The sequence below is a fragment of the Echinops telfairi genome, unplaced genomic scaffold (genome assembly GCF_000313985.2).
Source record: "Echinops telfairi isolate 266 unplaced genomic scaffold, ASM31398v2 ScPeMD7_7;HRSCAF=31, whole genome shotgun sequence".
Taxonomy (NCBI): domain Eukaryota; kingdom Metazoa; phylum Chordata; class Mammalia; order Afrosoricida; family Tenrecidae; genus Echinops; species Echinops telfairi.
The window spans coordinates 25547342-25554506 of record NW_022103904.1 but is presented as its reverse complement, the minus strand read 5'-3'; positions in this window follow the sequence as shown (position 1 = coordinate 25554506).

Below are 7165 nucleotides of genomic sequence, written 5' to 3'. Positions count from 1 at the left end.
TTTTCAAATACACTTGTCATAGTCAGAAACATGTCACATACTTGCCAAAAAGCTTTTAAAACCAGTCACAGGGTTAATAACAAATCTGCTCAGTGAGAAAGCTAAATAAGATTTTGGCAAAATTCCTCTGATACTGTTAAGAGGGGGGACAGATACTGTTGGACATTGCACAATATTAATGGCATACAAAGTGTGTGAACCCATTGTCTACAGTTGACTGCTGGAGAAAATAACCCAACTGTGCTCAAAGCAAACTCGTTGCCATCAGGTCGATTCTGACTCACAGTGACCTTACAGGACAGAGTAAAACTGCCCTGGTGGGTTTCTGAGGCTGTCATTTTTCACAGGGGCAAAGAGCTTCACCTTTCTCCTCTGGAGCTGCTAGTAGGTTTTGAACTGGAGACCTCAGGGTTAGCAGCCCAATGCATCCCCCACTATGACACCAGGGCTCTTGCCAATTGTGCTAGGCCTTGAAAATCTATCTCACCACTTGGCTCTCATGCTCATTGATCTGTGAAATTATATCTTGCTGTATAACAACTTACTCTAAAGTATGGCAACTTAAAACAACAAGTATTATCTCATAGTCCCCAAAATTGGGGAACAGTATAGCTGGGTGGGTGTGGCTCAAGATCTCTCATGAAGCTGTAGTCAAGCTGTTGAGGCTAACTTTCGTGTTACCTGAAGACTTTACTCAGGAAGAGTCTTCTTCCCCCCTCACTCATGTGGTTGTTGGCTGGTCCCAATTCCTCCTGGATTGTTGGACTGAAGGCTCAGTTCCTATTTGGCTATTGCCAAAGCCCTCCTTCAGTTCTTCAATATGTTGACTTTACCATAGGTGGCTTACAGCATAGCAGCTGCTTCCACAACAATGACTGATCCAAGAGAGCGCCAGCCCAAGAGTAGGGTGACCAACTCTTGTCAATATGTCCAGAGCTTTTCCTGGGTTTTGTCCAGAAGGTTCTGCATCCCAAGGAACCTTTCAATCCCAGGCAAACTGGGATGACTGAATACTCTTCCCAGACAAAAGTCACAGTCTTTTTAACAACCTAATATCATAAATGAGATGTCATAATTTCTTGGATATTTTAATCATTAGAAGTTAAACCAGTCCAAACCCAAGGGGTGCAGAATTAAATTTCCCCTCTTAAATGGAGGAGTATTAAATAATCCGTGGACATATTTTTAAAACCACAACATCTGGATTCCAATTTCTTTTTTTTTTTTTTCTGGATTCCAATTTCATGGGGGAAAGAAGTAATTACAAAGAAAAACCTTTTACTTGTTCTTCTACCTCTAGCCAATATATCTGCTTCTAATACCATGACCATTTCCTCTGTCAGTGAAAATTCCCATGTAAAGCTAATCCCTTCCGCCCTACAGGGTCTTGCCCTTTACTCATTCCTCTGTCCCTCAGCATCTCTCCCACAACTTCCACTTTTCCCACCACATGATCATGTTTAAATATTTCTCACAATTGTTTTATTCTAAGAGTGCTTATTGAAGCATGATTAATATACAGTAAGATATACAAATATTAAGAACACAACTCAGTGAAGATCAACAAAGATATACACCCATCTAACCATAATTCACATCAAGCTAGAGACTCTTTCTATGAGCCCAGAAATGTCCCTGGTCTCATCCTCCTACAGTCAAGAGGTACATCACCTATTTTTTAAAATATATCTTTCAACCTTACAGGGTCTTTCTTCTATACCTGACTTCTCAAACTTTTTGAAAAAGCAATTTACTCTTTGGGGTTCCTCTTCCCCATGTATCTGTTTCTCAGTTCACTGAAAGCTGGGTTTTTCTCTGATTGCACTGCTAAAAATCATAAAATAGGGGCATGAAATACTTTTTGGTCCACTAGGACTCCTTTTCCAGTTTGCTTCCTATCTTTTTGGCTTAGTCTCCATCATGGGCTCTTTAGCCCACAGAGAACAATGTGCTTACTCTACACGCTGCTGTGAATAATCTCTGTTCTCATGGCTTTAACTGCCTTCTCTATGCATTCAACTCTTCAATATCTACAGCCTTTATCTCCTGGAGGTGACCAGCCTCTGGATACCACAACAGATATCTCACACTCATCCAGTCCCAGATGTCCCATCTCCTCTCCCCAGCACTTCCCATAGAAGGCCATATTTAAACTTGCTTGCAGAAAGCAAGGAGGACGAGAAGCACTTGCTGACTAAAGATCAAGGATTTCAGCCTTCAAGATGGATTACAACTCAATGTAAAGAAGACCAGAATTCTCACAACGGGACCAATAGGTACCAGCATGATAAATGGAGAAAAGCCTGAAGTTGTCAAGGATTTTTGTCTTGCTGAGATCCACAATCAGTGTTCATGGAAGCAGCAGTCAAAAGGTCGAAAGACTCGTTGCATTAGGTAAATCTGCTGCACAAACCTCTTTAGAGTATTGAAAAGCAAGGATGTCACTTTGAGGACTAAGGTGCACCCGACCAAGCCCTGGGGTTTTCAGATGTATCATATGGATGTGAAAGTTAGACATTGAATAAGGAAGGCCAAAGAAGAATCGATGCATTTGAATTGTGATGCTGGAGAAGAATACTGAAAATACCATGGACTGCTAAAAGGACCAACAGCTCTGTCTTGGAAGAAGTTAAGTCCACAGTGCTCCACAGAGTGCTCCAGAGTGTCCAAAGAATGACATACTTTGGACATGTCAGGAGAAACCAGTCCTTCTAAAGGACATCATGCTTGGTCAAATGGAAGGGCATCACAAAAGAGGAAGGCCCTCCATGATATGGATGGATACAATGGCTGCAACAATAGGCTCAGGCATAGGAACAAATGTGAGGATGGTGCAGGGCAGGACAGCGTTTTGTTCTGTGGTGCTTAACTTGTTCAAAATCCCCATGAATGGCACCACCCAACCACAAAAGGAATTTGATTGTTTCCTTTGCTTCTTCCCTCTCCTTCACCTCCCAAATCCAATTCGTCACCAAGTCTTCTTATTCTATTTTCTTAATTATTATCACTCTTGTTTGCCCATTTTCTTTATCCCACTCTTACCACTCTGGTTCAGGTTATGGACACTTATTCTGGAATCCCACAGCAAACTCCCAACTAGCTTAGCTTGCTCCCATTTCTTACCTCTCTCTGATTTATTCTGCATACTGCAGTCAGAGTGCTATCCAACACAGAAATTTGATTATACTCCCTCTTTATGTAAATCCTCCCAGGGAGTTCAGGTGTCATAGTGGTTATGCATTGAGTTGCTAACTGCAAGGTCCACAGTTTAAAACCACGAGCTGCCTCAAGGGAGAAAGAAGTGGCTTTCTACTCCCATAAAGAATTACAGTCTTGGAAACTCACAGGGGCAGTTCTACCATGTCCTATAGGGTCATCACTTGTAAAAATTGATGCAATTTTTTAACATAAATCTTTCAATAATTCCCATGACTTTCAGGATCAGCTCACACTTCTTAGCTAGTCCTCTAACTACCTCTCCGACTAGTCTAATTCTGCCCATGCTTGGAGGGGTTGATGGAACCTGTTTCCTCAACTTAAAAAGCCCTCTCCACATCCCAACATTTTCTATTCTTCCTTGCCTTTCAAATCCAGCTTACATAGCCTTCCTCTAGCAAGCCTTCACTATGAACCCACTGCTGTCGATACAAGACCAAGTCATAGCTGTGGTGGTGCAGCAGATTAAGAATTTGCTGCTAACCCAGATCAAATTGGTGGTTCCCATCCATGCCCTACTCCAAAGGAGAGAGATGGAGCAGTCTGCTTCCATGATGATTTTCAGCCTTGAAATAAACTCTACCTGTAGATCTGACTCAAAACAACACTCCCTGGGGTTTCTGAGCCTGTAAATCTTTACAGGAGTAGACCACCTCATTCTTATTCTTCAGAGCAACTGCTGTTTGAAACATTGCCCTTGCTGTTAGCAGCCCAGCATCTCGCCCTTATGCCACCAGCGCTCTTTATGAATCCCTAGACTTCTCCACAGACCAAAGACCCAAACCCATTGTGATGGTGCTGACTTCCTTATAGAGCTCCTGCAGAGAAGATAGGAAGGCCCCACAGGGTTTCTGAGACTGTTAATCTTTACAGAAGCAGAGGGCCTCTCTGTCTCCTGCCGAGCTACAGGGAGCTTGAGCAAGGGGCCTTGCAGTTAGCAGCCGAGTGCTCAATCACTGCGCCACCAGAGCTCCCATGTTCCAACTATGTACATACCCCCAGCTTTGGACAAGAGTTCTCTTTAACGTTTTACATTCCTTGAGTGGCACTTGACTAGTAGCCAAAAGGTTGACAGTATGAAGCCACCCAGAGGCAGCCTGGGAGACAGGTCTGGCAATCTGCTTCTGAAAGGTCACAAAGTTTTAAAAAGCCAAGATGTCCCTTTGATGATTAAAGTGCATTGCCTCATAGGCAGGCAAAAGCTGGATAACGAAGAAAGCGACAAAAGATGGACCGATGTCTTCAAGCTGTGGTGCTGACAAAGAACAAGTGGACTTCCAAAAGAAGAAAGAAAATTCTTAGAATCCAGCTAGAGTGTTCCTTAAAGCAAGGCTGGGGCAGGGATGTGAGTCTTGGGCGTGGACCCACTCACTTTGGACATGCCCTCAGGTAAGGTCAACCGTTACTCAAACGCAGTATGTTGGGTCCGCGAAAGGGAAAGAGGGAAATTGTCAATGCGAGGGATTGCCACCATAGCTGCAGCGCTTTATTCTAATGTGGCAACAATCAGGAAGGACCACGATATTTTGTTGTTTCACAACTCGGTGGCAACAAAGAACATCTGATGTGAAATAAGAACTCCCCTCCAGAAAAAGGCTTTGGAATGAGTGCTCAGGTCTAAGCTGTCAGACATAGCTAGGTCAAGGTAGATGCTAAGGATGTGATTCTCGTCACTGAATTCAACAGAGACAGGGGCCTACAATATACATACAAGGCTGAAAAAAGATCTAAAAAGTAAAAGATACAGACCCAGTCCTATATTGGTGAGCCCAATGTTGATGAGCCCAATATTGGTGAGCTTCAATATTGTTTGCCTCAGAAAAGAGGTGTATTTATGAAAGAGAATAACTTCAGGTATAACTCCATCCACTACTATTGAGTCAATTCCGACTCACAGCAACCCCATAGGACAGAACAGAGCCACTGCACAGAGTTTTCTAGACTAACTCTTTATGGAAGCAGAGCAACTGGTAGCTTTGAACCACTGACCGTACAGTTAGTTAGCGGCTCAATGTTTAAATCACAGTACCACCTGAACTCCTCAGATGTAATGCTAGCCGACAAATGCTGTTGTTGTGTGTCTAAGAGTAGATTCCAACTCATAGTGACTATATAAAACAGAGGAGAACTGCCTCACACAGCTTCCTAAACTGGAATCTTTATCAGAAGGTGCTTGGGTGACACTGTGGGACAGGTGTTGGCCTGCTAACTTCTACCCAGCAACCACCCCGAGGGAGAAAGATGTCTGCCCCAGTCAAGATTTATAGTCTCAGAAACCCTACATAGGCTTGCTCTGAGTTGGAATGGGGTCAATACCAGTGGTAGATTTTTACTAGTGAATCTTTTACAAGATGACGACTCTTCTCCCACAGAGTGGATGATGGGTTCCAGTTATCCGGTTAGCAGTCAAGCATTTAACCACTGCACCACCAAGGCTCCTTATGAGACTGCGAAAGGTGAAAGACTGTTTCAGACATAGCCTTTGTCAAAGGAGACTTCTAAGGGAATCTGGGCCACAGTGCACCAGCCTTGCATTGTGAGACAGGAGGGTTAATGCCAAGCACAGACTAGAAAGGGCTTGGCCGTCGAGATAGGACTAACACCCAGACTTCTTTCCTGGGAGCTGATAGTCTTGAGACTTAACATTTGAACAAAAGGCAATTGGAGTGAACATAATATATTAGGAAAGAATAGGATCAGGGGAGATCCTATAGATCAGGGAGATAAATTGGGTGGATCTTGGGAGGCTCCATGAAGCTTTCTTTCAATTCTAGGATGGAAGCAATGCCTCTGATGAAAATAATTAAGATATTTTAGGCAGGTGATCATAGGCCAGATAAAGATGTAAAGTCTAAGGATTTAAATTTTCCAAATGGGCTGTCAATCTTGCTGGCACTTCAATCTTTCAGGCCCTGTCAATCACAAAACAGTGTCTGGTTATTTTCCTTAATCCTGATGGCCTGCCTGAAGGAAGCAATTCAGTCTAAGTCAGACCCACTTGACTCTGAGTCACAGAGCAGGCACTCACTCCATGGGTAATCTTAGGCCAAAGGGTTACCTCCTTTTTTTTTTCATCCTCAGTTTTCTGGTATGTAAAGTGGGAATAAAAATTAATTTGTGTCAGAAATAAACTCATCCCTATTCCTCAATTTTCCACCAAACAAGAGACAGCTTTTAAGGGGAACAATGGCGTTAGGGAGGTCCACACGCATTAGAAAAACCAAGCATTTGAGGTCAAACAGGCAGCATTTACCCAAGGACAAAGTTCAAAAGAGTTGGGGAGTAGGGAGGAAGGGGTGAAAATGAGGAGCTGATATCAAGGGCTCAAGTAGAGAGCAAATATTTTGAGAATGATGATGGCAACAAATGTACAGATGTGCTTGACACAATGGATGGATGTATGGATTGTGATAAAGTTGTACGAACCCCCAATAAAATGATTTTTTTTTTTAAGTTTAAAGGAGTTAAATAAAGAGGCATGGAAACAGGAAACACAGAGAGGAAGTGGGATACGGCATTGCAATCAATGAAATGAAACAAAATGTGTATGAATTGTTGACTGGAAAACTGTTCATCTGCTCTGTAGACTTTCACCCCATTCACAATAAAAAAAATTTTTTTGGGTGAATTTATGTCATAGAATTGCCATTGGCACAGTAGATGATACATGTAAGTGAGGAATGACTATTAATAATTATTAAAAGCAAGAAACAGGTTCAAGCTCATGTCTGAGTACTTAGGACTAGAAGGGTCTACCATTGTAGTTGATCCCTGGTTATCTGGACAAATCAAGTGTCTACCAAAAGAAGTAAAGGAGCTATGTAGTGCTATAGATTAGGCATTGGGCTGCTAATTACCGTACAAAGTTAAGGGTTCAAATCCACTAGCCACCCTATAATAGAAAGATGAGGCTATCTGCTCCCGTAATGAGTAGTCTCAGAAACCCTAT